The sequence below is a fragment of the Myotis brandtii genome, unplaced genomic scaffold, assembly GCF_000412655.1.
Source record: "Myotis brandtii unplaced genomic scaffold, ASM41265v1 scaffold190, whole genome shotgun sequence".
In the NCBI taxonomy this organism is placed as follows: Eukaryota; Metazoa; Chordata; class Mammalia; order Chiroptera; family Vespertilionidae; genus Myotis; species Myotis brandtii.
The window spans coordinates 4,349,313-4,372,027 of record NW_005357076.1 but is presented as its reverse complement, the minus strand read 5'-3'; positions in this window follow the sequence as shown (position 1 = coordinate 4,372,027).

Below are 22,715 nucleotides of genomic sequence, written 5' to 3'. Positions count from 1 at the left end.
ATCCCAAGCCCCCAGCCCCGTGCCCAGCGCCGTGGGCGAAGGCCAAGGTCAAAAGTCCGAGTCGGACTGCGCGCGCCCCCGCCTTGCAGACCAGCTCTCGCGGCCTCCCCTCGGGGAGCTGACGGTCTAGACCCGAGTAAGTCAGCGCCGGGGTCGGTCTGAGCTCAGAGCCTCGGGCACAGTTGGTTCAGGGAGACCAGGCCGGGCCGAGGATGCAGGTGGAAGGCGGCCGCACTGCACGCCACCCGGATAGATGGCAGCCGTTCCTCCCCAGGCCGGTCATGGAAGGGATGCGATGGAGACGCACAGGAAGGGCTCCGTGCTCTGTGGGCTTGCAGAGCCCGTGGACGGGAGGAGAAAACATCCCCATTTTCTTTCAGGACACCCTGTGGACACCCTGTGTTTTCATTTTATGGCACGCGTCACGCTTTGCAATGATCTGTTTACTGGGAGAACTAGAGCAAGGTTGTCTGAAGAGTGAACTCAGGTCAGACCGCCTGGCTTTGACTTCTGGGCAGCTCGCTGACTTCTGACCAGCTCTGCGATGTAGGGCAAGTCACGCAATCGTTCCCAACTTCAAGTACATTCTCTGAAAACCGGGAGGAATAATAGAATCCACCTCACAGCGTTGTGAGTGTTAAAGGGACTAAGGCACCGTAAAGCACTTAGAATAGTACCTGGCACTTAATTAGAACAGTGTCAGCTGTAATTATTTGTTTAGTATTTGCCTCCCCACTAAATTGTAGGCTCCGGTAGGCAGGGTCTCTGCCTCCCTTGTTCACCAGTGTGTGTATACCCAGCCCCAGACCTCTGTAAACATTTGTGGAATGAACTCCCTGGCCCCTCCTCTGTCCCCACTGTCAGAATATGGTAGGACCCAGGCACATAACTGTCTCAGCGGTTCTCAACCTGTGGGTCGCGACCCCTTTGGCGGTCCAACGGCCCTTTCACAGGGGTCACCTAAGACCATCCTGCATATCAGATATTTACATGACGATTCATAACAGTAGCAACATTACAGTTATGAAGTAGCAACGAAAATAATGTTATGGTTGGGTCACAACATGAGGAACTGTATTGAAAGGGCCAGAAGGTTGAGAACCACTGGTCTAGGTAGAGGGGAAACTGGCTGGGCAGGTTCCTGACCTGCTGGGACCTCTATACCCCAAGTCAGGGACCAGCCCCAACTGGGCAGGCAGAGCTCAGCCAACGCTGCAGCTCAGTCTTGATTACAGCAGGGCGCCCACTGGGAGTCAGGCCTCCATTGTCAGCAGGCTGGCTGGCCTGCAGAAGGCAGCTGGGAGGTTGAGAGTCCTCCCAGCCTCCTAGGCCACCTCCCTGAGGGGGTGGGTGGAGCAAAGCTCCCCAGGAGGGCTCCTATCCTTACCCAACAGTCCTGGGAGCTGATCCGAAAACCCAGCCTGCCCAGTGGGGAGGATGAAGCAAACAGGAGAGGGAAACTTTAGCAGATTGCCTGGGAGGAGGGCAGAGAGGACCAAGAAGGAAAGGGTTGAGGTGACAGCACACCATGCCCCACCCCTCCCCAGGCAACAGGAAGTAAGGCGCTGGGGAGTAAGGCCACTTCCTCTCCTGAACCCGGGTGAGAGCCTGGTTTCAAGTCCCAACTCGGGGCAGTGAGAGTGTGTACCTGGGAATGACAGTCAGTCATGAGTTCCTGTCGTTCACAGGAAAGGCAGCGTGCACTTCGAAGCAGGGGCTGCCTGTGGGTTAATCATCAATGTGCTTTTCCCAAGCCTGACCTCCAGATGCTGAAGCTTTATATTCATTATCACAAGGTGGAGTGAAAAGACAGGGAGGTCAGCACAAGCACAAGCACAGACTCAGGGCTGCCCTGGAGTCAGTCCCCTAGGGAACCCCGGGGGGAACCGTCAAACAGGATCGCATCCCTGACCTTCCCCACGTGCCCGCTGTGCGAGGGGATAGCCATGTTAGGTGTTTTAGAGGAACCATAGAAAGCGCTTCGCATCGAGTTTCTGGGTAACAGTGAGAGTGGTGAGAAAAATATTGGGGTGGAGCCTCGGGGATGCCTCACTGTCGTGAGTAAGGAGACCCAGCCTCCTTTCAACACAATTTATCAACTGCCTACTAAGTGCTTGGCACTGCCTCTTTGTGAAACCTCCACATAAAGTGGACAATTAGGATTGGCACAATTGGAAGGAAACTCAAATCATTCTCTCCTTTTCCCTTCCCAGGTCTCCCTCCCTCCTCCCTCCCTCTCTCACTACCTCTCTCAACAGCTCAGACTCCGATGTGGCCGATGTGGCCGCAGTGGCAGTTTACACACAGACACACACCCTCCTTGATCCCCATTGCTATAGCACCCACACAACCTCCAGCTACCCCACAGCAATTAGAGGGAAGATACATTTAAATAATGACGAGTTCGCTGGCTCCCTGCGCCTCAGTATCTATGGCAACCTCCTGGGGTCCGGGAGCTGCGCTGTTCCGGTTGCAGCCAGTCCCCTGGGCAGCACCAGCACTCAGGCCGCACCGCAGCGCTGAGCCCGAGCCGGGAGCTGGGAATTACACAGGAAATAGATGCCCTGATAGTCGCTGGAGGGCCCACTGGGTGGGACCCTCCGTCATTCTGCCGATCTTTCTCCCTGAAGGCTCTGAAAATTACACTCTGGGACTGCCCTGAATGAGAGGAGCTTCCCTCCCTAATTTCGGAATGCAGTTTTAGAGAATGAAAGTACTTATTCTTCAAACATGAGGAAAATGAGCAGTTGGAAATGAGGTGCTTACATGCAAGGGGGCTGGCTGTCTTGGAAACAAAGACTAGTTACCTGCTTGTTAGGGGATGTTGCAAAATAAATTTGAAGAGAATTCAGTTTTGTGCCCAGGAAGGGTTTTTCAATCCACAGTACACAGCACCCTACAACTGCCCTAGCAGTTGCTCAACATATATTGGGGTTCCACATAAGATTTTGTTAAGAGTCCCTGACTTAAAAAAAAAAAAAAAGTCCCTGCGAGAAGTTTGAAACTCATTGGACCAGTGGCTTCTGAGGTGCCCTCCAACTTTAAGATTCTATGACTAATTTTGGAGAATTAGGGATGATGAGGTCATGGCCTCTCTCCAAGGACTCTGAGAAAATCATTTGTGGTGAGGCATTGGAAACTAGTGAGAAAATGTTATGACGGGGATAGAACAGAGAAGGCGCTCGGCTGGCGTGGGTCAGTGGTTGAACATCGACCCATGAGCCAGGTCACGGTTTGATTCCCAGTCAGGGCACATGCCTGCGTTGCGGGCTCCATCCACAGGAGGCAGCCGATCCATGGTTCTCTCTCATCATTGATGTTTCTATCTCTCTCTCCCTCTCCCTTCATCTCTGAAATCAATAAAAATATACATATTAAAAAAAAAAAGAGAAGGAAAGACAAATGAAAAAAATGTAAATAAGCAACTCCCAAACTTAGGAGGGGGTGAGAGACGCCCTTCTCTCTCCTGGAAGGCACATCAAATCACAACCACGGAAAAGTTGATATGACCCATCCCCAGTGGGACCTACTCCCCACCAAGACACGTGGTCCCATGCCTCCCGTGTCAAGGAGCTGAGAAAAAGGATGAAGAACCGCAGATTAAATCAACGGCTGCTGTATTTCTTAAAAGAGAAGCTGAGATATGAAGGTGAAGGGCTAAGGGGTTGGGCGTAGGGCATGAGAAACTGGGGTGAGAGGCGGAGGATATTTGGGGCGAGGACTGAAGCAGACGGTGTGAGGTGTTTGCATTGATGAAGTTGTCTGAAAAGATTCGTCTCTTGTGGATCTTAACATTTTCAGATTGTCAAGTGATTTGTAGGAGTATGTAATGTGAGGAACTCCATTTTCCAGCCAAAGAGCAGTGTGGTTCCAGCCTTCCCATCCCCAAGCCCAGGCCAGGGCTCCCTTGGCCTCCGACTCTCCACCAAGCCCCTTTAGATTGTGCAGCCTTCAGGGCAGAGGGTATCTGATTGTTCTTCTTGTATCCTCAACACCCAGCATGAAACCTGGCAGGCACGTGGTAGGTGCTCAGTAAATACTTGTGGAACGAATGAAGAATTGGGGCAAGAGGCCAAGATATTTGGGATGGAGAGGGAGCACTGGTGGAGAGGTGACAGAGCTGTCATCAGAGGAAAAGGAGAGGCACTGAGGCGAGGGGCTGGCTGCCTATGGGAGCAGGAAAGAGCAGGGCAGAAGAGCAGTGTGTGGGGCCCCCTGGTGGGCAGACCGGAGGCACACAGGGTGCTGCTAAGGAGCAAAGGGAAAGCAGGAGGTGTGGTGAGGATCCTTAAAACCATGATGGTAGCTAGAGTTTATGGAGAGCTTGCTACTTTCAAGACACTGGCACTAAGCACTTTACATAGGCTATTCCTTTTAACCCTCACCATCACCCTGTGAGAGCAGGAGCCTCAGCCCCGTTTACAGAAGAGGAAACTGAAGTTTAGAACGGTGAAGGGGCTTGCCCAAGGGCAAATTGCTAATACTAGTACGTGTAGAGCCGGATGACCGATTGACAGGAAGTGAATAAAGAGTAGTAGCATAGACAGCCTCTGGATCTTGGTGTGGAGGTTCAATTCAGACATGCTTCTACCACCCATGGGATCTAGATTGGAATCTTAAACCCAAAGTGGATTTATCCCAATCTAGTCCCAGTCCCAAATCCAGGCACTCATTCATTCATTCATTCATTCATTCAATGTCATTTTATTGAGCACCTCCTTTGTTCCAGTCACTTAGGAAACAAGAGAACAATCCTATAAAGCTCCTGCCCTCAGAATTTACATTCTTGTAGGCAGGCAATGGACCCAGAAAGAGGTCATTTTAGACTAGAGTAAATTCTACAGAGAAAATAAAATAAAACAATGGGACAGAGATTTGGGGGTGGGGGGGAGATATAGAATTACTTTAACTGAAGTTCTCAAACAGGCTGCTCTCAGAAAGTGACTTTCCAGGGAGCTCTAAATGATGACAAGGAGGCAGTCATTTGAAGATCTGGGACAAAAGCATTCCTGGTGGAAGGAGCAGCAACAAAGGCCTGAGATGAGAATGGTCGCAGTGTATTTAAGGGGTGGGAAGAAGGCTGGTATGACGGGAACAGAGTGGGCAAGGCAGGAAGCAGGAGGAGCACAGGACCGAGAGGCCCTAGGAAACCCACTGTCGTTGCACAACCACCTTGGTGCTGACTCCAAACTCCACGGGTCACAGGGCGTCCACAAGGGCAGGCCGCCTCCACGCCCCCTAAGGCGTGAGACCGGAAACCCAGCTCACTGCCAGAAGATACCTTTATTAAGGACGGACATCGATCTGGGCCCGGAGCAGGGAACGGTGCTGCCCCTTGGCTCAAACAAGGAGGGGCGGGGAGACGGGCTCAGGATGACTTCCCAGAGCTCTGGGGACTCTGGGGCTGGCGTGCTGAGGGGTCCTGCAGAAACAGCCAGTGCCCCCTTAGTCCCGTTAGACAACCATCTCCCTGCTCTGGGTAAGCTTCAGTCCTAACTCCTATAGGGGAGAGGAAGACACAATTACACAGGTCAGAGAAGCTCAGGCTTGTGTAAGATCCTATGAAATCACATCTTGCCCTGTCTTAAAGGAGCTCCACTCACTGGGGGCAAGAAGATGAGCCTGAAAATAGAACAATGGTACTGTTACCAGCAAGACAGGGACCTCTTGAGGGCAAGATTTCAATCCAGAGACCAAGTGTAGCCAAGCGAGAAATAATTTATTGATGGCAGCAAAATGTCATGGGGTCCCTTAGAGGTTAGGAGATATCAGTGAGTGCCAGTGGGGCAAGGAGAGGGGGAGGGTTTGGCATGGGCATGCTCCCCGGAGGGAGAGTGCACTGGGACCTCCGTTTTCAGGTTTGTTGTTGTTGTTTTAATTTCAGAGAGAGGGGGAGAGAGAGCTAGAAATGTCAACGACGATGAGAGTTCAGAGAGAGGGGGAGAGAGAGCTAGAAATGTCAACGATGATGAGACACTGGGGATCAAGCCCACAACCCGGGCATGTGCCCTGACAGGGAATCGAACCCTGACCTCCTGGTTCATGGGTCAACGTTTAGCCACTGAGCAACACTGGCTGGGCCATTTTCAGGGGTTTTAAAGGCTGGGCAATTAGGGGAGATCTTAGGGGCAGATCAATAGAATATTCATCAACTTTTTGCTGATGCGCCAAATTGAGATTTATTCTCTTAATTTATCTGTCCTTGGGTGTGGTTGGCAAGTGGCACTAATTGGATTTCTGCTACCTGTAGGGTGATTGATTTAAGCTATTTCCCTCTGGTTGGCGAGAAGAAGGGCAAACCATTCACTCTTAAGTATCCTTGGTTTAGGGAAGATCGGATTCACTAGGTGGCTGCAAACTGCTGTTTAACTACCTGTCTTAGTTTCCCCATCCCGTTGGTTCTGGAATTTTCCTAGCTTCTTACTGTGCTATGACAGTACAAGACAACAGATTAGTAACATAGACAGTGTCTGGATCTTTGTACAAATGCTGCTTGAGTCATACCTCCCTCCCCAGGGCCTCGCCTCCAGTTCTCTGCTCAGGTGTCACTCTCTGATAGCAGCTCTCCCTGGCATACTGACCAGACCAAATCCTTCTAATGACAGCCCTGAAGGTCCCAGTCACCATTGCTTCAAAGCACTGCCCACGAGGATAGGGTCTGCGTCTGCTCACGGTCATGCTGGTATCCTCAGTGTCTACTGTGCTTGGCGCGTAGTAGGTACCGCAGGGGTTCAGAATGGTCACTCCCAAGATGTGCTTCTGTGGCATGAGGATCACTCTGAGCCAGAGGCAACTGAGACCCTGCAGGCTCAAGAGAAACTTCTGTCCCTACCCCTTAACTACCTAGAAGAATCTGAAGTAGGGGACTTGCCCATAATAAGAGAGGATCAGAGATAACCCTCCCTGACACAGCTACAGGGTAGGGCAAACTTCTCATTCCTGCAATGGCCCTCTAAGCCCCCAGGCACCTTACCTCATCCGCAGCTCAGAACGCCATGTGTACCTCATTTTAACTCTCTGTCCCTGCGTGTGGGTGGGGTCTCTGACTCATGTACGTGGGGTTCCCAGATGTATGTCTGTAATTAAATTTGGTAATTTTCTCTTGTTAACGTCTTTTTAAAAATTTAATTACTAGATCAGCAGAGGAAAGCTTCTCCCTCCCCCGCAGGACTCAATTCATGGAAGGTAAAGGCAACGTACGAGGGGAGTTTTAAAGGGAGAGCAGTCAGAGAAGTTGGAATAATCCGAATAGACTTCATGGAGGAAATGGAAGGAGGGGGGATGTTGGCAATGGAGGTGGAGGTCAGGTAAGGCATTGCTGGTGGAAAGGAGAGTGTGAATCAGGCCCTGAAATACAGAGGACTTGGCAGGAAACTGGGTGGTGAAGGGGGTGGGAAAGGAGGGTGTCGAGAGTGGAGAAACAGGACATGAGCTGGGGACCATCCAGACGTAAATAGTTGTGGGTGTGCTTATAGGCCAGGTGGACCCCAGGACGGACCAATGCCCGACTTTCTGGTTTCCAGAGCTGGTCCAGAGGCTCTTAGATCCCAGACCTGAACTAACGATATTACCTACTGGATATTCCCACTTGAATGTCCCGTTGTCCCCTCAAATGAAACATGATCCAAATCCAAATGAATCCAATTGAACGGCAGTATCACAGTGGTTAAGAACACTGAAGCCAAATCCTGGCTCTGCCTCTTACTGACTGTGGGAGCCTGCACGTTTTATAACTTCTCTGTGCCTCAGTTTTCTCATCTGCAAAATAGGGATAATGATAGGACTCATCTCACAGGCTTTTGTTTTTGTTATTTTATTTTTAGAGAGAGAGAGGAAGGGAGAGGCCGAGAGAAAAGGAGAGGAAGAGAGAGAGAAACATTGATGTGAAAGCAGAATATTAGTCAAGATGGATGGGCTGGGCTGGCTGGTGTGTCTCAGTGGTTGAGCATTGACCCATGAATCAAGAAGTCCCAAGTTCAATTCCTGGTCAGGGCACACACCCGGTTGTGGGCTCGATTCCCTGTAGGGGGTGTATAGGAGGCAGCCCACTGATGATGTTTCTCTTTCATTGATGTTTCTCTCTCTCTATCCCTCTCCTGTCCCCTCTCTCTAAAAATCAATAAAAACATTTTAAAAACTTAAGGGGAAAAAAAGGATTGATTGGCTCGCTGCCCCATGCACTCACCTCACCAGAGATCAAGCCCACAACCCCCAGCATGTGCTCTAACCTGGGACTGAACCAGCAACTTTTCAGGGCACAAGATGATGCCCAGCCAACTGAGCCTCGCTGGCCAGGGCTCACAGGGTTTTAGAAAAAACAAATTATTAACATGTAAGAAGAGTAAAACAATAAGGGCCCAATAAACATTAATTATTATAATTATTCCCCAAACCACCCTTGACTCGTTTTCTTGTCCAGTTTCTTTTGCTCAGACAGTGACATAATTATCCTGGCAATGACCTAGGTTCAGAATCTGGGAGTCAACTTTGACTCATTCCTTATCTCACTTAGCGGGCAGAGCCGGGTTTGAATTCTGCCACTTACTAGCTGTGTGACTTTGGGCAAGTTACTTAAACTCTATAAGCTTCATGTTTATATATACATATATTTTTATTTTTATTTTATTTTTATTGATTTCAGAGAGGAATGGAGAGAGAGAGAGATAATGAGAGAGAATCATTGATTGGCTGCCTCCTGGGGATCAAGCCCACAACCTGGGCATGTGCCGTTGACCAGAATTGAATCGAGAGAGAGAGAGATAGAAACATCAATGATGGGAGAGAATCATTGATCGGCTGCCTCCTGCACTCCCCCTACTGGGGATTGAGCCCACAACCCAGGCCCGTGCCCTTGACCGGAATTGAACCTGGGACCCTTCAGTCTGCAGGCCAACGCCCTATCCACTGAGCCAAACCAGCTAGGGCAGCTTCATGTTCTTCAATGGGAAAATAAAGATGTCTTAACTTTCACTATAGGGCTGTTAAAACAATTTACTGATCATATTTATAGGTGAATGGCTCAATGACTGATGCTAAGTAAATGGTAGTTGTTATTATCATCATCTTGTGTATCATTAGAAACCAATACCAGTATATTTCCTCCTTTAAATGTCTTTGTATTTATTCCATCTTTTCCATTTTCCTCCTACCATCCTAGACTCGGCCTCCTTACCCTCCAGTTACTGCCATAGCCCTCTTAACTTGGCCAACTCCACTTTATATTTCCTTTTCTTTCCCTTCCTTCCTCCCCCTCTCTTAATTGAACACCTACTCTTCTCAGGGCACTGTCTCTGCCCTCAAGAAGCTACCTCCTGTTGAGAGGACAAACTATAAACAAATATTTAATATGTGAGTTGGTGATAAGTGCTATGGAGAAAATTAAAACAGGAAAAGGTGACGGAGGTGCTATGTAATATAGAGAGGCCAGGGAGGCCCCTCTGCTAAGGGGAACAGGAGGCAGAGATCTTCAGGAAATATATCACTTTCAGTGGGTCACATCTTTGCTGAAATGCTGCTTCCTTCAGAATGAAGTATGAATGCTCACTCATGTAGAACTGTATGGATCCTCTGCAATTCTAGTCAAGCTTGTGATTCTGTACCACTCCCAGAATGCCCCTGCTTCTGCAGACATGCTCAACATGCTTACGAATGTACATTGTTAGATTAACAGAACTTATCTCTGAGAGTGGTGGTAGTGTGAATTTTTTTCTCTTCCTCAAACAAGCTTTCTAAATATTTAAATAATGAGCATAGACTGCTTGAATAACAACAATAATGGGATATTTTCTCCCCATCATCTTACTTTAATCTCCATATAACCCTGCAAGGTAAATTTTATAAACCCCATTTCACAGATGAGAAAACTGAGGCACAGAGAGGTTGTGCTGATCCACTGAGCTCAGCTCTTGTCAGGCTTGCTGTTTGATTTTTTTTTTAATTTAGTTTTGCCTTCTCAATTAGATCATAGGTTTCTTAAGGGCAGAGCCCTTGTGTTATTCTTGTATCTCCCTTTCCCCTCTCCTCCTAGATTTCATCAGAGTACTATGTACTGTACATAATGGGTGCTCTTTAATGGGTTGGTCTGTTGGGTGGCTGCTCTACTGTTCTATGTGGTTCATTATCTTGCTGGTGGTGCCATCTTGTACTCCCTGGGTCCAAGGATGGAGATCCTGGAGATCCTTGGGGCAAAGAGGTGAGGAAGCTGGACCTCCACCCCCAAAGGGCAGTGATTCCGCTTGTCCACTAGAGGGCGCCGTAGGTCCGGTTTTACAGAGCCAACAGGCCTGTGGCTTACTCAGCTGACTCCCCGCAGGAGTCATTTTCAACCCCAAGACTGCCCTAGAACCCAAGGCCCCAGAGACAGCCTATCAGTGTCCGTGGCTTCAGTTTCTTCCAATAGATCGCCAGATTCCCGGACCTGGGATGAGTTAGCGCCAGAATAAAAGTCGCTGATGAGAGCTAGACAGCAGGAGTGTACGGGCAGGTTCCAGATGCCCCTCAATTAGCCAAATCAACAAGCAAGCACGGAGCACCCCACTGCGCGCCTGCTGTGTACCACGTGGTGTGTTAAACTCTGGGACGAGCTCAGCGAACAAGACAGACTCTGTTTCTGCCTTCCCAGATCTTATGATCTAAGGAAGTATGCAATGAAACAAAAAGTTATCGTATTGTGTGGCAAGCTGCTGACATGATTTCTGATCCAGGTTCTCCTTGGGTCTCATTTCCCTGGGGATTAGCCCTGGGATAGCTACCTGCTTTAGAGAAATTAAATAAAGGTGAGACGTAGAAAAAAGAACCTTGCCCACATTCGGAGAATCACTGCAGAGCCCCCTGCTCTCTGAAATGGAAGGGTTCCCAGAGGCTCCCGCAGAGCTGAGGGCATCCGGGGATGGCGTGGGTGCTGGCAGCAAGGAAGTGACAGGCCACCCCAGCACAGCTTCTCTGCTCTCTCTCCAAGTGGTCCCCAGACTTGGGGGTGTGGCCAGGCTGCTGGCCTCCTCACTGTTTCTCTTTGCCTTCTCCTCTTCGTTGCTCCCTTTTTTCAGATTATCAGTTGATCGATATACTTATCAAATCTTCCGTTCAAGGCATCCTTTTTATCCTTTTTTATTTTTCCCCCAGAAGCAAGAGGCCAAGGAAATTACAACAGAGTTGAGGAGATAAGATAATAGAGGGGTAGAGCGTCAACCCAGGAGGTCACAGGTCGATTCCGGCCAGGGCATATGCCCAGATGCGTGCAAGAGGTAGCCGATCAATGATTCTCTCTCATCATTGATGTTTCCATCTCTCTCTCCCTCTCCCTTCCTCTCTGAAATCAATAAAAAAAAGTATATATATATTTTTTAAAGAGAGAGGGGTAGAAACAGATAGACACCCATGAACTGTAGCATTTTGATAAGTGCAAATGGGTTGCTACAGACTGGTTGCTGGGGTGGACCCCTGGGGGCTGAGGTGGTCTGGGAAGGTTTCCTTCCTGGAGGAGGTGAGCAGGGCCTTCCCTTGGATCTGCCCCTGGTGGGGTTCCTCTGGGAGAAGTATTTTCAGAGAAGAGAGAGGAGGGTGGAACACCCCCACCCCCAGCTGTTCATTCCACTGTGCCTGGACAAGAGGCTCAGAGGCCCACGTGCTCGACATTCCTGAGAAGCAGCTTCTGAGTCAGAGCCCCAGAAACAGCTGAGGTGGCTTCAGGCTGGAGTCTTGGCTCTCTCTCCTTCTTTTCGGTCCAAAAGCAACTCCCTCCCCAGCCATTTGGATGTGACCAGAAACCCAAGCAGGGTTCTGGGGTGGGAGCCTGGCTCAGCCAGTCTAGAAAATGTATTTGGTCCCTGCATCCCCTCCTGGGCTGCAGCCCTGAGGTAGAGGCATGTGCCCGAGGCCACCTCTGCCAGGAAGCCCGAAGGGGAAGGGAGACTCACCTGTGCCTGCAAGCCACAGCTCCCAATGCAGCCATTGTTGGGCTGCCTCTGGGAAGGGGGTCTTCGCTGGGACTTGGCTTGAGTTAAGACAGCAGCATTTCCCGGGCAATCTGCCAGCACCTCTTCACTGCCTGGGCGTGGGGCCCAGGACATGCCAGGGCAATGCCAGAGAGCTGACTCAGGGGGCGGTCGGAGGGAAACAGAAAAACCCTTCGCACCCACTAACGAAGAGGGGAGCTGAAGCTGCCCCAGTGCCCGCTGGGTCGCCCTGGAGTGCCAGACCACCAGCAGGATCTGTGGGTGGGGCCACGCCTCGCCCCTGACCCTTGCAGCCCACATTTCCGGTAGCCACAGCAGAAGCCCAGGGCTGCTCTTTTCTCCCTGAGTGCCCCTCTTCCAACAGAGACTTCTGGATGTGCAAGTCCGGGTTTCCAAACCCCTGTCGGCAATTGATTCAGGCTCTGCCATTGTCACTTAAGACTGTGACCTTGGGCAAGTCACTTACTTTTGTGGATCTCAGAGTCCTTCTATTTAATTGGGTGAGTGATACCTGCTTGCCTGATAGGACTGCGGTGAGGAACAGATGAGGTCATGTCTATGGAGGTATCTTAGATATCATAAAGCACTTTTATAACAAGGTATTATTATTGTCATGGTTATTCCTGAGACGGGAATTACAGCGCGAGCCCCTGAGCCTCAAATTCCCTCTCTTGGTCTCTCTGGTCTGACAAGTTGCTTGCTCCTAACTCAGTCCCGAGCCTCAGAAGCCTTGATATCAGGCCCTTCTGCCTGGCACGATGGTGCCAACTCGGGGAAGCAGTTCCCAACGCCCCAGCTCTGTTAAACCGCCTCAGAAGCCTTGATATCAGGCCCTTCTGCCTGGCAGAAGCAGTTCCCAATGCCCCAGCTCTGTTAAACTGGTTCTTTCCCTTCTAATCAATCTCCTCCAGTCCAGTTTGCCTGCAGTGATGACAAAGGAACCGAAAATAGCGCAGGCTCTGCAAACACTGCTGGAGAAAGCTTGGGCATAAGGCGCTGCCTGTCACCTGTGGGCCTGTCTGGGCATCCCAGCCAGGTGCAGCCCTCCGTCCTCCAGGGCCTGGAGCGCCTTCCCCTCTGCAGCACCGGATGACAGGGCCTCCTGTCAGCACTTTGGGTGGCTGAGTTGGATGACTACCCAGAAAACTGGCTTGTCCAGAGGTGTGGGAGGGGGGCTCATGGTTCCCCCTACCAGCTCCTCACACCCACACTCTCAGGGCCTTTCCTTGCACCAAGAGGCCAGGCAAGCTGGGCTAAGGTTGTGCAGAACAGTAGCTATCGTGGCCCCAGGGAGGGCTGTGGACTAGCAACCAGGAGGGTCTGATTCCGAAGACCCTCCGGCCAGCCTGTCCTGGCTTGTCACTCTTGCTGCAGAACCAGTTTGGTATGGGTGGCTGCTGGGCTTGCCTGGTTCTGACACTTCCTAATGTGACTTACCCTGGTGGGAGTGGTGGCTGCTGAGGCCGGATTCAGAGGAGGAGGAGGAGGCTCTCAGCAGTGAGCCATGAGCTGGAGCTGCCATTCGAGCAGCAGCATTCATCATTGCTCAGCTGCTCTCGAAGTCTGTGTGTTTCAAGCCGTCATTTCCATGCGGCACGAGTCTCCTCCACTTTTAGAACTTTCTCATGCAAATTATTCTTAAACACTTTTCTTTAGCTAATGTGTTCCTTTCCTGGTTGATTGCTATACGGAAGACAGGTGAAGTCTTAATTTACATCTCCTACCGAATAAACGAACGGTCTGTTGGCCAAATCCACATTTCAAACCTGTTTCGGTTGACATGCACCATTTTAATTGGAAAGTTTTAACATAAAAGGGAATCTAGCCCAGTCAGGGTGGCTCTGTTGGCTGAGTGTCATCCTGTGCACCAAAAGGTTGCTGGTTCAATTCCTGGTCAGGGCACATACCTGGGTTGCGGGTTTGATCCCCTGTCGGGGCAGGTACAGAAGGCAGCTGATCAATGTTTCTCTCTCACATTGATGTTTCTCTCTCTCCCTTCCTTTCACTAAGTATGTCCTCAAGTGAGGATTTAAAAAAAAAAGGAAACCTAGATTTCAAATATTTCCTTTTATTATTATTATTGATTTTTAGAGAGAAAGGAAAGGAGAGGGAGAGAGAGAACCATCATTGTGAGCGCGAAACATCAGCTGTCTCCAGCATGCCCCCTACGAGGGATCAAGCCAGCAACCCCAGCATGTATCCTGACCAGGAATTGAACCAGCAACCTTTCAGTTCAAAGGATGATGCTCAACCAATTGAGCCATTCCTGCCAGGGCTCAAATATCTCTTTCTTTCTTTTTCTTTTTTTGTTGTTGTTGTTAATCTACCTAAGGATATTTTTTTTCATTGATTTTTTTTTAGAGAGTCTGCAAGGGAGGGAGGGAGAGAGAGAAAAAGAGAAACATCAATGTGAGAGAGACACATTGATTGGTTGGTTTCCTCCCACACACGCCCCAACTGGGGCCCGGGATCAAACCTGTAACCCAAGTATGTGTCCTTGACTGGGAATCGAACCCATGATACTTCCGTGCACAGGCCAATGCTCTAACCACTTAACAACACTGGCCAGGGCAGGACTTAAATATTTCTTAACATTTTTTGTCCTTAGGTTGGTCTCTCCCAGAGGCAGAACCTGAGACAGGCTGCAGTTCCAATTAGTGGATTTGGAAGGTGACCCTAGGAAACTCCAGTTAGGGAGTGGAGAAGTGGACAGGGAAGGAAAGGGAGGAGGTCATTAGAGTAAGTTGTCAAGAAAGTTACCATATGGGCATCTGGAGCTTAATTCTCTTGGGGATCTTGGGGAAATAGTGTAGAGCACGTGTCTCAAAGTTATTTTGCCTAAGGGCAGACAACACATTTGCCTCCCTCATTGCTGGGTCCTCAGTGTCTAGCGGAGTGCTTACTAGCAGATAGTAAGTATTCAGTAGACCTTTGTTGAATGGATGATGACAGCTGGTGGGTGATGGAGGAGGGATTATGAGAGCTGTGAGAAACAGTGCTGTGCAGGATGCCACGGAGGTTGGTACTTAATGTGGCTTAGCTACCTACCAGGTTGGGGGGCGAAGGATGAAGGAAATGAGGTGGCTGAACTGTTGCAATTAGACTGTCTCCCTAAAGGCCTGCACTTCTACGAGTCTCTCAGGATTTGTTAAGTCTTGCATTCTACTCTCCCTCAAAGCAAGACCTCTGGGTTAGCGCCTGTGCCAACAGTGCAGTCATTGCACTGTGAATCACTGCCCAGGACTGCTGTATCCCTCAGGGCTCAGACAGTGCATAAGATCCGCTGGGCTTCCTAGCCCAAATCCAAACCGCCACCCAAACCCCTACCATGACCCTGCTCAGGACTCCCTCCCTATCCTAGCCCAAACCTTTGCTTTGGCCCCAATACCAATGCTGATCTTGATCTCAATTGCTTTTACAGCCCTGGTGCCAACCCCAACTTTGATTCCCATCCTGACCCTAATCTTGGCCCAGATACATCCATGCTTCTGATCCAAGTGCATTATACATCTGTACTTTTATTGTTGTTGTTATTTATAAATCTTTTATACATATTATTTTAGTTGACATTTACAACTCTATGTAATTATCGCCATTTTACAAATGAGAGAACGGAGACTCAACGTGAAAAATGCTCAAGGTCACACAGCTAGTAAATTGGGGAGCCCAGATCAGACTGAGGTCTTGCAGTTCTAAATCCAGGACTATAGGAGTCTGGGTTACTGAAGCCCCAGATTTATGTCTCCATTGCCCTCGTGGCAAAGTGATCCTAGATAATCAAAGATCTCAGGGTACTAATCATAGCGGTGTTAATAATACTGGCCTTAACTACTGGGCAATTTCTTGGTGACAAGCAAAAATGCTAAGAGTCATTTCATACATTATCTCATCTAATCCCCCCCCCCCGCCCCCCAAGGCTACAGAGCTCTGTAGCCCCATTTTACAAATGAGGAAACCATGGCTTATGGAGGTTAAGTAAATTGCCCAAGGTCACACAACGTGTAAGAGGCAAGCGAGAATTTGAACCCAAGTCTCTCTGACTTTAAATGCAGTTCACCTGAACCTTTACAAAGAAATGGCATGGTGACAGGAAGCGGCTAGGAGCATGGGTCTTGCAACCGTGTTCCCACCATACCTTTTGAGCCATAGTGCCAAATTCCAGGGTATGATGCTTGATTACCAAAACTGGGTCAAAAATGAGTCAAGCCTTGGTCGGACTGACTCACGGCGGTGTCTCTTAGCTCTAAAAGGAGACAGGAAGCCGGCTGCCAGCTGACCACTGCGGGGGGATGAAGGCCCCAGAAGCACCCACCACAAGCTCTGTGGCATTTAAACATGGAAACCCATGCTCCTGCCAAAGAGAAGACCCAGCCTTTAGACTCATTTGAGGAATAAGACCTGCCAATCCTCACTTATTTCTCCGTACTTAGCTCTATCCCCTAACAGGGCTCTATTTTGATCTCAACTTCTCTGTCTTTCATTTCTGACTCTCACACTATCCTTTTCCTTCGTGAATTGGTTTCTTTGTCTCCTCCTAGCCCCCATCCCCATCTCCACTCATGACTTCTTTAAAAAATATAATTTTATTGATTTCAGAGAGGAAGGGAGAGAGAGATAGAAACATCAATGATGAGAGAGAATCATTATTGGCTGCCTCCTGCACACCCCCCGCTGGTGATCAAGCCCACAACCTGGGCATGTGCCCTTGACTAGAATTGAACCTGGGACCCTTCAGTCTGCAGGCTGACGCTCTAACCACTGAGCAAAGCCAGCTAGGGCAGCTCATGACTTTGAATATCTTTGCAGCCACCTTCTCATGCCCAGTGTTTTTGAGTCTCATTCTCAGTGCCTGGTGGATCCCTGGTGTTATGGGATTCCCACACCCTTCCCTTTTTTTGGCAATTATTTTTTTGGGGTAAAATATATACAACATAACATTTACCATTTCAAACATTTAAAAATATTTATTTTTTTATTGTGGTAAAATAGACATAATATAAAATCTACTTTTTAACCCTCTTTTTTTACTCCTCATCTGGGGATACGTTCACTGATCCTAGAGTCCTAGGGGAGAGAGAGAGAGAGAGAGAGAGAGAGAGAGAGACATCGGTTGCCTCCTATACAAGCCCTGACTAGGAATCGAATCTGCAACCTTTTGGTGCACGGGAGTACACTCCAACCCACTGAGCCACACCTTCCAGGGCATACTTTTTAACCATTTTAAGTGTGTACAGTTCAGTGGCATTAAGTACATCCACACTGTTATGCAATCATCACCACTATTCATTTCCAGAACTTTTTCATCATTCCAAATGGAAACTCTGTACTCATAAAATATAACTTCCCCCCTCCTCCCCCTCCCCCTCAACTCCTGGTAACCTCTATTCTACTTTCTGTCTGTATGAACTTGCCTATTGTAGGTTCCTCCTATAAGCAGATCATATAAAGATCACAGTATGTTAGAGCATGTATCAGACTTGCATTCCTTTTTAAGGTTGAATCATATTCCATTGCATGCATATACCATACTTTGTTTATCCATTCACCTGTCAATGGACAGTTGGTTTGCTTCACCTTTTGGCTATTGTGAAAAATGCTGCCATGCATATGAGTGTACAAGTATCTGTTTTCAATTGTTTTGGGCATATACCTAGGAGTGGAATTGCTCGATCATATGTTAGTTCTATTTAACTTTTGAGGATTTGCCAAACTGTTTTCCACAATGGCTGTACCATTTTACATTCCCATTATCAAGCAATGCACAGGGTTCCAATTTCTCCTCATCCTCACCAATACTTATTTTCTATTTTCTTTTATAATAGCCATCCTAATGGGTGTGAAGTGGCATGTGAGTAATTCTCACCTGAGGATATGTTTATTGATTTTAGAGAGAAGAGGGGGCAGGGGGGGAGGGGGAGAGAAAGAGAGAGAGAGAGAGAGAGAGAGAGAGAGAGAGAGAGATATTGACCGTTTGCCTACTGCATGCGGTCTAGATGGGCTCAAACCCACGACCTAGGTATGTGCCCTGACCTGAAATTGAACCTGTGACCTTTTGGTTTACAGGATGATGCTCCAACCAACTGAGCCACCCAGGCCAGGCCTGAGATCCCTTTCGAACACAGAGTTGCACAGTCCAAGTGTCCCAGACTTCCAGGGTCTGCTCCTCCCCTGGCTCTGAGGATTGGCATTTCCCTGTGGCAGAGAAGCCACCGTGGCTGATCAGCAGCCAACATGCTTCCTCCTCCTGTACCCTCTGGTCTCTGTTTCACGCTCTGAAGAGCCGCTTTTCTCTTCCTTTTGCTTACGGAGAATTGGACTAAAAAATAATACAGACTCTGGGAGGAATACAAATTCCATTTCTTTAGTTCTACAATCTTCTGGACTCCTTTTCTTTTTAAAAAATATACTTTTATTGACTTCAGAGAGGAAGGGGGAGGGAGAAAGAGATAGAAACATCAGTGACGAGGGAGAATTATTGATCGCTGCCTCCTGCATTCCCCCTACTGGGGGTCAAGCCCGCATCCTGGGCACGTGCCCTTGACTGGAATTGAACCCCGGATCCTTGAGTCCGCAGGCCAACGCTCTATCCACTGAGCCAAACCAGTTAGGGCTGGGCTCCTTTTCCATGTAGTCTTCCAGACTAGAGACAACTGTGCTGACTCTCTGGGGACCAAATTTATGGCTTTGACCTGCCGCTGACATCAGAACTATAATAGCATCCAGAACCTTGGGCAAAACTTGGCCTCATCAGGACCCAGGGGAACTGCTTATATTTTAGCTACAACCCCCACGCTATTTGAATCAAGCTTCCCTCTAGCCCCTTCCTCTGCAGAGGCTCAGATTCAGTGGGTTAGATCTGTAAGAGAGATTCTGCATGTGGTGATTCACCCCTGCATGAGCCTCATGACTCCATGAGGGGAACTCGGAGACCTGGAATTTTGGTCAGGATTCCCTGTTCCTATTCCCAGAATCCAGGCTCTCTGGGGCAACATTTGTTTATCTTGTTTAATACTTACATCCTCTCCACGGACTTCTGATGTCAAGAGCATGGTACGTCAAGCTGGCCCCCATGTCCTCAGACATCCTGGGCTTTGTTTCAGCTCAGTCCTCATCCTTTGCTTAAAGGCGCCCGATATAAATTTCTTTTTCTTTTTAAAAAAATACTAGAAGCCTGTTGCACGAAGATTCACGCAATAGGCCTTCCTTCCCTTGGCTGCTGGCACCGGTTTTCCTCCGCACCCGGGACCCAGGCCTTTGGTCTGGCCGCAGCGGAGAAGCCAAGCCTCTTTAGTCTTCAGTCTTTAGTCTTCAGCCTTCATTCCACGCCTGCGTATGCAAAGTAACCGCCATCTTTGTTGGGTTAATTTGCATAGTCGCTCTGATTGGCTGGTGGGTATAGTGGAGTGATACTAATTTGCATGTTTCTCTTTTATTAGTGTAGATATATATGCATTTGCTTGAATAAACACACATTATCTCTTTTATTTTTATTTTATTTTTATTGATTTTAGAGAGGAAGGGAGAGGGAAGAGAGAGACAGAAACATCAATAATGAGAGAGAATCATCAATTGGCTACCTCCTGCATGTCCCCTACTGGGGATCGAGCCCGCAACCTGGGCATGTGCCTTTGACCAGAATCGAACCCAGAACCCTTCAGTCTGCAGGCTGACGCTCTATCCACTGAGCCAAATCAGCCAAGGCTAAGTTTCTTTTTCTTCAGCCACTTTTGTCTTCTGCAAAAGCAGGTGGAAAAAAGTCCTTCTGCATTCCACATAAGAGAAAACAGAGGCCGACAGAGGGAAGTGACTCACCAAGGTTCACAGATGGAGTCAGCAACCAAACAGGGAATGGGGCTCCATTCTCTGACTCCGAAACCACAGCCCTCACCACGGGCAATCACCTCTTCCTCAAGAAGAAGCTCTCAGCTCATGCTCAGAGATATGGCCTTTGTACTTGACAGGTGCCACTGGGATTGGGCAGTGGGACTCTCTACCCTCAGTCTTCCTACTCTAATCCATGAGACCATTGGCCTTCAAATATGGGTTTCACTGCACAGTCCTTTAATGGAAACCTTCTAAGGCTCTTCGTAAAAGCAAAACATCACCCTGAGAGTCTGGGAAAGCAAAGACTCCTAAAGAATAGGAACAAAGACAGCTGTAGGAGTACTAATCTCTTCCTTTGCATTGCCACTTCCCCTGTGTCTTCTCATTTCAATTCTTACCCCTACTCATGCACCCAGCCCCAGGGGTTTATCATTTCCCCACCCACTCCAGCCCAAGCCCAAAATATCTTACTCTACTTTACTCACTCTTCTTGTGATGGTGCGATGTGATGGTGTGAGATGATACAAAATCTACATGATGAGATAAAGTGAGGTGAATGACATGGGCATTGTCATGGAAAGTTAGGCTGCTACTGACTGGACCATAAGGGTTACTTGAACACAAGCACCGTGCTACCTCCACAATCAGTCTGATAAGAGGGCTATTAAGTGACTAATAGATGGGTAGCATACACAGCATGGGGACTCTAGACAAAGGATGATTCCCAACCCAGGGGGGATGAAATGGGACTGCCTGAGATTTCATCATGCTACTCAGAATGGCACATAATTTAAACCTCATGAATTGTGTGTGTTTTTTCAGGATTTTCCATTTAATGTTTTTGGACCATGGTTGACAGCAGGTAACTGAAACTGCACAAAAAGAAACTGTGGATAAGAGGGGGACTACTGTACTTTGGATACCTCTGTACCTAAAGCCGTATGTGGCATCATACACTGTTGGTCTTTTTGTGACTGGGTTATTTCACTGAGCATAATGTCCTCCGGATTCACCTATGTTGTAATATGTGACAAGCTTTCCTTCCTTTTTGGACGGAATAATATTCCACTGTATGTACAGACCACATTTCACTGAGCCATTTATCTGTCAATGGATATGTGGGTTGCTTCCACCTCTCGGCTATTGTGAATAGTGCTGCTATGACACGAGTGTGCAAATATCTCTTTGACTCTCTTTCAGTTCTTTTGGATAGATACTCCGAAGTGGGATTGCTGGGTCATTTGCAAGTTCTACATGTATTTATTTATTTATTTATTTGTGTATTTTTAGGAATTGCCATCCTGTTTTCCATATTGGTTTGCATCATTTTACATTTCCACCAACAGTACACAAGGGTTCCAACTTATTTTCTGTTGTTTCTTTCCCCCTAAAGTAGCCATCTTGCTTAATGGCTTTTAAAAAAATTATTTTTAATTATTTTCTTTTTTATTGAACTTACTGTGGTGACATTGGTTAATAAAATTATATAAAATTCGATAATACGTCATTGTATTGTGTGTTCATCACCCCAAGTCAAGTCTCCTTCCATCACCATAGCTTAATGGCTTTTTAATTGTTTTATGTATAGTCCTTTTGTCTTCTTTATCAGATTTTAAACTTTTTCAGGGCAGGGATCTCAGGGCCTAGCACAGGGCTAGGCATGCCTTAGGTATTTGAAAGTAATTTTTAGTTGATTGAATAAAATTAACTGTTTGAACTGAGCTCAATCCTTTTACTTTTAGAACTTGGGATAGAACTTTCTTTACGAGTAGAAGAGGCTGACTGCTGTGAGGCAGACTGAATACATCTTCGGACACAGTGCATGAGGAGAATGTTACTGTTGCTTTCTTCTTGACTAAAAATGCTAATTGTGGTCATCCCACGAGCAGCTTGGTCCACTGTTGTTGGAGGTCAGTCCCACCCTCCTTGCAAAGGGATGATGCTCTGGAACTCCAGTTCTACTCAGATGGAAACAGAAGAAACTAGGGAACAAATAAGAAGCTTGAGAAGACTTTCTTGAAGCTTGGAAAGGGGCCAGCACAGGAACTGTGAGGCGATATCACAGATGGAAGGGTACTAGCAAGTTCGGGTATCCTCAGTTCTGCTTTGTTCTCACCTCTCCTCAGTTTCTCCCAATTTTCCTGAGGTTTTAGGAAGCCAAGTTCTCCTTCACTGCCATGACTTGGAGCGTTATCTGCTTCTCCAAACTCAGTCTCCCTATGGAAAAGTCCCTCGGTTAGCTGTCCACTTGGCATTTTAAAAATGAAACTATCGCTAGGATCTAACAAAAGAACAAGTGTAAAGGAGCTGAAGCAATTAACTTTTGGAGATGAAATGCTTTAGAAAAGCCGCCCCAGGGCGGCTGGGTTGGCACAAGGTTCTCGGGTGTACATCCCCGACTTGATTCATTCCTGTCTGGGAAACTCTGCCTAAAAGTTGGTCTTCCAGCTCTGGGCCGTTTCCACTTCTATGTTCACCTCAGGGAGTCATGAGGCTCCTACAGGGTGGAGTAGACACCCCAACAGAGAGAAAGTTCCTAATGGCATTGGCCATTCCCAGGTGAAAAAATCAACCAACACTCCTTACATATGCATTGGCTGCAATTTCCCTCACACTTATTTAGTGGTAAGCATCCTGGACCTAATGAACCAGAATTTCTGAGGAAGTAACCTGAAACGCTGTGTTTTTTAAACCTTCAAACCAGGTGATTCTTATCATCAGATAAGGCTGAAAAAAATACCATTAGTGAATGTTTCTTATCACAGAATCTGACACCTACTCGACAGGGTACTCTTTTTCCCTCAGGAAGGGGTAAAGCAATAACACTGTCATAGTGATTATCAACACAGCGTGTGGAGTCAGAAACCTGGGTTTGACCATAATCTCTTAGAATCTCCGCTTCCTTACCCATAAAGTGGGGAATGACATTGCATCTCC